We start from the raw sequence: 10,987 nt of genomic DNA, 5'->3' as shown, positions 1-10,987 counted from the left end.
GTAGCTGGGACTACAAGCATAAGCCACCATGCCCGGCTTATTTTTTTATTTTTTATAAAGACCAGGATCTCACTATGTTTCCCAGGCTGGTCTCAAACTGGACTCAAGCAGTTCTCCATCTTTGGCATCCCAAAGTGCTGGGATTACAGGCTTCCGACACCGGGCCCGGCCTTGAATTTCATGATGTTTCTTAATGCTTCAATTCCCCTTTTCTCTTTTCCTATCTTTTCATCTTTTTCTATCTTTTCTTTCAAAATCTATTCTTTAAAAGAAATTATTTTTAATTAAAATTCACCGTCAGATAGCTTAAAGCCTGAGGAAATTTAACCTACTAGCATAGGCTGTGGTATGCAAGTATCAGTAGAAAACAAAGTTTTGGCCAAAGGAAGGATGATCTAAAGGGAAATTAAGACAACTGAAAGTGAAAGTGGGATATATTCCTCTCTTTTTAAAATCACACGGTGGAGCAATTTTAAAAACAAATATTCAAAAGGACAATTGATTCACATGGATGTTACATTTCTGTCTGCTCCTCTCACAACTTTACTGGCATTTTTGATGGAACAAATTCTTAAAGGAACAGAGTTTTCTCACCAGTGACCTCTAAAAATTTGCTCTTCCTTATGAAAGATTGAACTCAGTATTTTTTCCAATTAATACTAATATTTATTTAGTTTTACTTGATATTCCTGAGAAATGTTGACTCTACATCTGATTTTAGTAAATGTTGTATGTGAATTTACTTTCATTCTATCTTTAAAAATTGCAATTAGAAAAATCTAGATTCTTTCCCTGCCTTTGTTACTTCTCGTGCAGTTCTGCGAAATTAGGGAGTCAAAGTTGAGATAATACTTGAGGGTGTTCAATTCTGAAATTCTTCATTGGTTCTTTTAGTTGAGGACAAGCTTCCTTAGTGAGAACGATTACTGCCAAATTTATCTCTTTGTTAAATTGGAGCATGTGTGTATTACTTAAGCATAAAGCTAAGTACACTGTATTAATCATTACATTGCCATCTTCTACTGGCTATTAAAAATTATTATTTAATCCAATATGTAGAAAACTACCCAATGATTTCTAAAACTGGACCTTAAGTTTAAAAAATGCACTATTGATTACTATAATACATTTTAAAATCTAAATTTGATATCTAAAACGTAGATTATAATACATTTCATATCTAAAATATAATTATAATTATCTACACTTCCCTTTCGTTCTTTTCCTGTAGGTATGTTGTTTTTACATTTTGTCTAAATTACTCTTCTTATTTCATTTGTTTGATTTTACTTTCAGTTCACCCCACTAATACATTCTTTAAAATGTATTATAATTTTTATTCATTATACATTATATTTTATGTGTATTTCAGTCAATAAATGCATGGACTTGATAATAAAATTTCAGGCTACGCAAAAGAGCACAAAATAAAAATATAAAGTCTTCCTCTATCCCTACAACTGTCCTACTTTCCAAAGAGGACTATGTTTAACATTTTTTGGTTCTGGTTCTTGTGATGATTAGCTTGGAAATTCTAAATCACTGCTGTTCAATAGAAGCATAGTGTGAACCACGTTTAATCTGTCTAGTAGCCACATTTTAAAAAGTAAAAAGAAACAGGTGAAAATAATGTTAATGATACATTTTATGTAATCTTATTTATCCACAATGTTATTATTTCACATATAGTCAACACAGTCAACATTTAAAAATGAATATTTTAAATTCTATGATTTATCTTAACTGTATTTATACTTATAGCACATACTAATTCAGATTAACTACATTTCAAGTGTTCAATGGCCACATGTAGCTAGTGGCTATCATACTGGACAGTAAAGATCTAGATAATATGCTAAATAAATCAAATTTTTTGTTTAGCAGTTTTAAACAGTATTTGCTAATTTCCTGCCAAAAAGATGAAGAATTCAGCATCTTGTGCTATGCATTCTATCTTACAAATCTCATTAAATATGTATTTTTAGATCTCCCATCAGTCTTCTTTATTATTTTGAAAACTATACCTACTCTTCTTTTCTTACACTAGTATTAGACAATATCCTTTGAATTCCAGCTATGCAAGGTGTGGAAACTAATATTCCCTCACTTCTCTCCACCTCTCCCACTATGCCTCCCAACTTTTGTCAAGCTATATCATTACTTTTAAATTGTTAAATTTCATAACCTTTTAATTTTGTTCTATCACTTTAATAAGTTTAATTTTCTTGTCTTGTTTTAGGTCTCTAGAAATGTAAAACATGTGACAGTATTTGAAATATTATGAGTTTGGCAATTTCATTGTACAATCAAGCAGTGTGATTGAACCCTTTGGAAGTGCAATCTCCCACTCTCAATCTGTGCTACTTAAAGAAGAAACGTGCTGAATATTAAGGACAAATAAAGTCTCATTTCCTGTATTCTATCAATGTCTCAGAATTGTGCTTCAGTTTAGTTTGTTTCATATGAGGATCATGGCTCATTATTCAACATTGTGGTTTTTCTTGAATTCTCTTATTACCTTTCATTTACCTTGTTAACTAGGATATATACTGGCCATTTTATTTTAGATCATCATGCTTTTCATCATACCACTTAACATAGGAAAGTGACTGTCTTCTTAAAGACTATCTCTGGTAGCTCACTAAGTTCCTTTTCTAATTTGAATTTATTGCCTTGTATGTCTGCTGCTGAGCTATGATTCTGGGATTTAATTTCATTGCTCTATTGGCTAAATTTGCAGTTTCTTACATGTCAAGTATTTCTCTTTCAGCAAGCAAAATAATTTATTGAATTATATTCTCTAGTAACTGTAAAAAAAAATGCCCAAAAGAAATAAACTTTCTGAAGCTTTGCATGTTTGAAAATGGCTTTATTTTCCCTTTACACTGGACTGGCACATTTTAATTTTCTAAGAAACATCAGATATCTATAATAGCCTTTTATGCTATAAATGCACATTAGGGTGTCTATACCCTGTGGAAATTAAAATCAGTAATTACACAGTTATAGGATGAAGTAAATTCTTGGACTTCTCCCCATTAGAGTCCCCGCAGTGAAGCAATAGTCCACATTTTACCTTTAGCCCCTGTTTTGTACCAGTTGGGAAATCAAAACTTTCATTAAACCCGCCTTCCTGGTAGATACTTAGAAGAATTACAACACTCTTCAGCATGTTTAGAAATGTCCTTATTCCTGCCCACATTTTACAAAGACATAATCACATGGTAGGTGCCTTTGGGACTTTTGAAATACATTCTGTGAACGAGAAGAAATGCCAACATGTTGGCAAAACTGATTATTTTCATTGTGGATCTCATGCTTGCTTTGGCCATTTTTATTATCTTTTATTTAATGGCTGTCATTGGTATTTTCATCTCGGTCGTTTTCTGTATTTTCAAAGCGGAGATGGAAAAAAACTGTAACTTCAACCAGCCCTGAATCTGGGCGCTGGATGCTCGCAATGCTACTGAGGAGCCTTTGGCAGGTGGCGCAAAGCAAGTCAGCTCCAAGCTGTTTCCGGTCCATTTTCCAGCTGTAGGAGAAGGGTCTTCCCTGCCCAAGGAGAGTGGTCCCCTCTTCTGAAGAGTGAGGAGCTCTCTGCGGTGGAGGAGGCATATGAAGACTTCCCAGAACACTGCACCCACCTGACTGAGAGGTACTTTTTAAGGTAAGCATTTTAGACACCAAGCTTCATTTTCCTTCTTAATGCAAGTACGATACATTCTTGAGAGGAGAGGAGAAAAACAAATTCTTTTAATCACTGCCTTCTAGATTTCAAAACTGGAGTTGTCATCCTCTACAAATACTACAAAAGTTTTTGTTTTTAGCTGAGAGTCTCGATTACCCAGTAAACCAAGGAATCCTACCTATGTTATTTTCTCTCCCAAACACTGATTAGACAAAGGGAAAAAGAGGATGAAACTTCGGTTTTAATCTTCTCTAGCAGTTTGGCTAAAAGGTTTGGTATAAGAGAAAGTTTGAGAAAATGGATGCTTTGATCATCCCTGTTCTATTTCACAACTTTGGTTCAATGGAAGCAAATTAGACCAGTTTTGCCTTGGTTTTTGACAGAAAAAATGACTACCATAGGTTCCCTGTGTTTGGGTTTTTGTGGTATAAATCCATATATTTTACAGTATTTGCACGTATGTTTGTTTTCAGAAGGTTCTAGTAAGTTGATTTAATTTTAGCAGTTGTGATTACAACTTCTTAAAACCAAGTCCTTGTTTTCATATTTTATCTCCACTGACTTGTAGATTTCTGACTTCTTGACTTATTAAAAGTATTTCTTCCGAACAAACTGAAAAATCATTTCAGTCTAAATGTCAAATAACATTTAAATGAATTCCTTAAAAAATGTAGCAAAATCATACTCAATGAAGGAAAAATAATAGGCTTAACCTCAGAGGCCATAAATGCATAAACTTTTAGAAAAAAAATAAAGTGCTTTAGTATAATAATGTTATCCATAGATCAGTAATGCTGCTTGTTGAAGAGTACAATAGCTCCTCCAGAGAAGAAACTGCTTAAATTTTGTCGAATGAGTACAGATTGTAGTAAGGGATTTTAAAATCATCTTCATTGCATCATTTCCAGGTTTATGCACAGAAGTAGAGGGGCTGACCTACCTGGTGGGATGGGGGATGCACAACCGAAGAATACCTTAAACAATTGCCCTGGCCAGGTGCAGTGGCTCATACCTGTAATCCCAGCACTTTGGGAGGCCAAGGAGGACAGATCACGAGGTCAGGAGATCGAGATCATCCTGGCTAACACGGTGAAACCCCATCTCTACTAAACATACAAAAAAATTAGCCAAGTGTGGTGGCGGGGGCCTGTAGTCCCAGCTACTCAGGAGGCTGAGGCAGGAGAATGGCATGAACCTGGGAGATCGCGCCACTGCACTCCAGCCTGGGCGACAGAGCAAGACTCCGTCTCAAAAAAAAAAAAAAAAATTGCCCTTAACTGCTGATTACCTGCATGGAATTTACAATTATGGAAGCAGTATTTAATGAAATGGTTTTTCAGTTATAAGAAAACTTGACTACTATGCAAATATCTTGGAAGAGGCGCCCAGAGTATGTTTCTGTTTGTCTTTAAATCTTGCCATTATTTTACTCCATAACATATGTAGAGGGTCTAGAGGGATGAGTAATAACTTAGGTAAATGTTGATTCAGAGGAGGCAGAAGAATAGGTCCTGCATGTGAGGCACTGGTGAAGTCAGGTATCACTGGGAAGAACTCAGGGGCAGGGGTAAGGAAGAGGAGTGTGGAAAAGAGACATGATGTGAATGCAGGATGTGATGAAATTGAAGGGTACCGAGGTGAACATTCACCTTTGCCTTGTGTAAGCTTTTAGAAACTGAAGAAAACTCTACACTCTACTGTGCTAACATTCACTGGGCATGGGCCATCGTTGGACCCCAACAAAGATTTCTTGTGTGGTCTTGGCCATTTGCTCCAGAGTTCTCTTGCTTATCTCTTATGTGTTCCTAATGTAAGGGATTAGGGTTGATGGCAATGATTTGATAAGAAAGGAAATCAAAAATGCTTTACGTTTTGAATGTGTTCTGAAGCTGGTCCTCAACATCCACTGCACTCCTGTCTTATACCTGGCTTAAGAGGACCTGCTGGCCCCACAAGGTGTTTAAGTTTGTGTAACCTGCCAGGTTCCTCCACCTCCACTTGAGTTATTTTTGCATCCAAAGCTGTCTGTCCCTTAGTTTCTATGTGGGTTCCAGAAAGGTAAGTTTAGTACTACTAACTTATAAATTCGGTTAGGTGAAAATTCATTTCTGAGACTTATTACTTATCAGTGATTCCACCAGGCAACCCAGGAACCTTTTGGCTCTATTTTTTAGACTACACCAGCCCACTCTTAAAATTCAAAAGGGTCTTGAGAGTCATTGAGTCCACTTCTCATCCAATATTATGAAGTATCTTCTATGAGACACTTGTCCAACTCACAGTCTGTGGGCTGCCTGCGGCCCAGGACAACTTTGAATGTGGGCCAACATAAATTCATAAACTTTCTTAAAACATTGTGAAATTTTTTTTGCAATTTTTGCTCATCAGCTAGCGTTAGTGTTAGTGTATTTTATGTGCTAGCCTTAGTGTATTTTATGTGCTAGCATTAGTGTTAATGTATTTTATGTGTGGCCCAAGACAATTCTTATTTTTCCAATGTGGCCCAGGGAAGCCAAAAGATTGGAAACTCCTCCTCTATAATATCCCTGAAAGATAGTTGTCCACCTTCTGCTTAGCCATTCTGCATGAGCTGCAATTTTTTCCCTCACAAGGCAGTGTGTTGTTAAGAAGTTCTTTATAACATACAGTGGAAATCTGAGTCTCTACAACTTTCATTGCTTTGTCCTATTTTTACTCTGTTAAGCAATCCAGAAAACAGTTGACTAAGTACAATGACTTCACAGGAACCACAAACTCTAAGAAGAAAGATTAGCTTCTCCTTTTATAAATTTCCTGCTTTCTACACAAAGCGTTGAATAATGTTGCCTTTTTCAGTGCAAATACCCCATTTAAGATCGTAATAGGAAGATAAATCTAGAATTTATTGTGTACATTATTAGAAAATTCTTGATGTGTCTTTTCTGATTTCTTGCACATATTTGCTAATCAGGAATTTTGAAATTCATCTCTTCAAAACTTCCTCAAGTCTGGGAGTGTTGCCAATTTGCACGGAAGAATAACATTTTATGAGTGTATTCATAACTATTAAAATGTAATTCTAATGCACTGACCCAATTTCACAGCACATCAAAAATTTAATTCAACCCAAAATGACTCTCACAGATGTCTGATAATTTTCCAGTGGATGTTATTTGTAAGGTCAGATAAATTTGAGCATTTTAGAAAATTGTCAATCTTGCCATAACAATTTTTTTGTGAATACGACAACAGGAATACCTCCAGTAGCAAGCTATGCTAATCTTTACAGAATGAAGCCCCCTTCATCAAAGATAGCTGAGAGTGGAGAAAATTGGGAAAGAGTCCAGCCATCACATTTCTGGTGGCAGTGGATTCAGTTAAAGAGGCCCTGGGGCTGGAGTAAGGAAGTCCCCATGTTCAGGATCCTCATGGCTTTATTAGTAGGTTTGGGGGAGTCAGAGTGTTAGAAGCTAAAGATTTTCTGGCTTTGTGGAAGGCTGAGGGTGAGCAAGCTTCTAGAAGGCAAGGAGAGAGTCAGTTCCTGGAATGCATATCTATAGTCTCTTTTTTGTTTCTGCCTCTGGTGATATTTCTAACAATATACAGTTGGCTGTCTCTGTGTATGGATTCCACATTTGTTAATTCAACCAACCATGTATGAAAAAATATTCAAAAAAATTTTAAAAGAACAATACAAAATAACACAAATTTTAAAATATAGTGTAACAACTACTTACATACATTTACACTGTATTAGCTATTATAAGTAATCTAGAGATTACTTAAAGTATACAGGAGGATGTGCACAGATTAAATGCAAATACTATGCCATTTTATATAAAGAACTAAAGTATCCTTAGATTTTGGCAACACTGGGGATCCTGGAGCCAATCCCCTGTGAATACAGAGGAATAACAGTAAAAGCATTTGGATCTGGGAGTCCCTTTAGGATCTGGACCACACCACTTATTGGCCGTGTATTTGTATCAAGTGACTGCCTCCTTTGGCCTCTTTTCTCCATCTGAAAAGAAGGGCATATGAAACTAATGCCTTGGAAGTCCCCTTAAGGCCTAAACTACTACAAATGTTATCAACCAAAATGAGTTTAAAAGTCAGATGCCGGCCGGGCATGGTGGCTCACACCTATAATCCCAGCACTTTGGGAGGCTGAGGTGGGCAGATCACAAAGTTAGGAATTCAGGACCATCCTGGTCAGCATGGTGAAACCCTGTCTCTACTAAAAATACAAAAATTAGCTGGGCATGGTGGTGTGCACCTGTAATCCCATCTACTCAGGAGGCTGAGGCAGGAGAATTGCTTGAACCTGGGAGGGGGAGGTTGCGGTGAGCCGAAATTGCACCACTGCACTCCAGCCTGGGCAACAGAGCAAGACTTCATCTCGGAGCCGGGAGAGGGGGGAAGAAAAGACACCTGGTCGGCCAAGATGGCAATTTACACAGATGGTTTCTCAGCATCTGTCACTATACTTTGCTAATACCTGGGAAATGCATGAGTTGTGGGAAGCCTCAGGGGCAAGGTGAGAGTTTTCAGGAGTACTTATAGGACTAAGGGTAAACTCTTAGAATAAATTTTCTTGGGGGCCCAACATTTATCTTCATGTCCCCCTTGCACCACCTGCTCACAATTAAAGTGCAACATGATATGCATACCTACATCCCACAAGTATCCATTGTCCTGTGTGTTCAGACAGGCCATCTAAACATCTAAACCCAAGCATTTTTGTTCTATGTACAAGCAAGGTATCTGTTTTATATTCAGTATTAATCACTTGGATTATTTTGCCTCCCAAGATATCAGTTTGTCCAACTATAAAATGAATATATGGTGTAAATACTATCAAAGAGTACCACCTGGGTTAATATTATTTTAAGGGTATATTGAGTAGCTATTCTTTGCTATTAACTCTACTAAGGGGTTTGGCAAAACAAAGACACATAACATATAGATGTAGACTTCAAAAGAGTTCTCATTTTATTTCCATTTGAAAGCATCCATGAACTAAACATGAACTAGAAACCTCAGGTAAAGTAATTAACTAAACAAAAAAAAAGTAATGCTTTTTCAAAAGTTAAAGTTTCAATAAAGTCCCAGAGTTTGCCATCTTCGATTTTGTTTATTTTTAATATCCTGTGTTTTGAATGTGAAAAGCCAGACAATCTAATTGTTTTGCATTGTAAATCATCTTTTTTGACTTATCAGAAAGAATTTGCTAAAGGTAAATGAACTATGTGTCACTCATTTCTTGGGTATGACACCAAAAACACAGGGAAAAGTGAATTTTTTTTCAAAATTAAAACTTTTATCAAAGGACACAAGTAACAGAGTAAAAAGGCAACTCACATTATGGGAGAAAAGATTTGCAAATCATGTGTCTAACAAGGGATTAATATCCAAAATATATAAAGAACTCCTACAACTCAACAACAACAAAAATAAAAACTTGATTAAAAAATGGGCAAAGGATTTCAATAGATATGTCTTCAAAGGAGATATACAAAAGGCCAATGTAACGTGAAAAGATGCTCAATAAAAACCACAGTGAGATATTACCTTATACCCATTAGAGTGATTACTACTTTTAAACAGCAGCAGAAAATAAGTTTTGTTGAGAATGGGAGAAATTGGAACTCTTGTGTACGTAAAATGGTGCAGCCACTGTGGAAAAGAGCATGCCAGTTCCACAAAAATTAAAAAGTAGTGTATGTGATTCAGTAGTGTATTTGGTGTACATATTGTACACCAAAGTTGATAGCAACATTACAACACCAAAAGGCAGAAGAAATTAAAGTGTCAATTGATGAAGGAATGTATGAACAAAATGTAGTATATTCATTCAATGAAATATTATTCAGCATTAAAGAAGGAAATTCTTACACATGCCACAACATGGATAAATCTTGAAGACTTTTTTTTTTTTTTTGAGATGGAGTCTCACTATGTCACCCAGGCTGGAATGCAGTGGTGCGATGTTGGCTCATTGCAACCCTCGGCCTCCCGGTTTCAAGAGATTCTCCTGCCTCAGCCTCCTAAGTAGCTGGAACTACAGGTATGCACCACCACACCCAGCTAACGTTTGTTTTATTTTATTTTATTTTATTTTTATTTTTAGTAGAGATGGGGACGGGTTTTCACCATGTTAGCCAGGATGGTCTTGATCTCCTGACCTTATGATCTGCCAACCTCAGACTCTCAAAGTGCTGGGATTACAGGTGTGAGCCACCGTGCCCAGAGGAAGACTTTATGTTACATAAAATAAGCCAGTCACAAAAAGACAAATACTTCCATATAGTTGCAGTTATATGAGGTACACAGAGTTGTCAAATTCATAGAGAGAGAAAGTAGAATAGTGGTTGCTAGAGACTGGGGAAGGGGAGCATGGGGCATTGTTGTTTGATGGGTACAGGATTTCAGTTTTGTCCAGAGAAAAAGCGTTCTGTGGATCGACAGTGGTGATGATTGCAAAACAATGTGAATGAACTTAATGTCCCTGAACCGTACACTTGAAAAATGGCTAAGACAGTAAATTTTACATTCTGTATATTTGAACACAATAAAAAAATAATAAAAAAGGAAGTAGATCAATTATATTCTGGCTTTTATTATTATTATTATTTTTTGAGACAGAGTCTCACATTGTTACCCAGCCTGGAGTGTAGTGGCGTGATCTCGGCTCACCGCGGTCTCGCCCTCCCAGGTTCAAGCTATCTTCCTGCCTCAGCCCCAGTAGCTGGCATTACAGGTGTGCACCACCATACCCTGCTAATTTTTGTATTTTTTTATTTTGTAGAGACAAGGTTTCACCGTGTTGCCCAAGCTAATCTTGAACTCCTGAGCTCAAGTGATCTGCCTGCCTCAGCCTCCCAAAGGGCTGGGATTACAAGTGTGAGCCATTGCACTTGGCCCTGGCATTTTTTTTATAATTATAAAATGTCACATTTATTGCTACTGTGCTGTTAAATATAGGACAAGTCTCCAAATTGACTTTAAAGAGGATCATTTCAAAATCTCAATAATCTAGCCAGCTGTGTCGACATCTATAAAATTATTTTTCTTTAAAAAAATGACTGTTTTTCAAAACCAGTTACCTTGAAGCACTCAGAGCACAATTTCCACCCAATAATTGTGGTTTTGTCCACCTCCTCATAATTTTTCCATTTTTTGTGTTGGGTTAATCTCATCATATGTGTATAACATATGTAGATATAAATATATCTACTTATAAAGATAGATATCTGTTATATCGGTCTGTATATAGATAATTATATTATGTTAAATTATCTATATAATTATATTATAGAT

At 36.4% G+C, this 10,987-nt stretch overlaps 1 long non-coding RNA gene across 1 annotated transcript in view; it reads left to right on the top strand.

Moving 5' to 3' along the window:
• The first annotated feature begins 3,291 nt into the window (after positions 1–3,291).
• LOC108527557 (uncharacterized) overlaps positions 3,292–10,987 on the top strand; it is a 21,060-nt gene continuing 13,364 nt past the window's right edge. The window contains exon 1 of the long non-coding RNA XR_001884845.1: positions 3,292–3,667. This is a non-coding gene — a long non-coding RNA (uncharacterized LOC108527557). The remainder of the gene's footprint in view (positions 3,668–10,987) is intronic.

The sequence above is a fragment of the Rhinopithecus bieti genome, unplaced genomic scaffold (assembly GCF_001698545.2).
Source record: "Rhinopithecus bieti isolate Rb0 unplaced genomic scaffold, ASM169854v2 scaffold_4658, whole genome shotgun sequence".
Taxonomy (NCBI): Eukaryota; Metazoa; Chordata; class Mammalia; order Primates; family Cercopithecidae; genus Rhinopithecus; species Rhinopithecus bieti.
The sequence above is the reverse complement of the archived record's forward strand: the minus strand, read 5'-3'. Positions and strand labels throughout refer to the sequence as shown.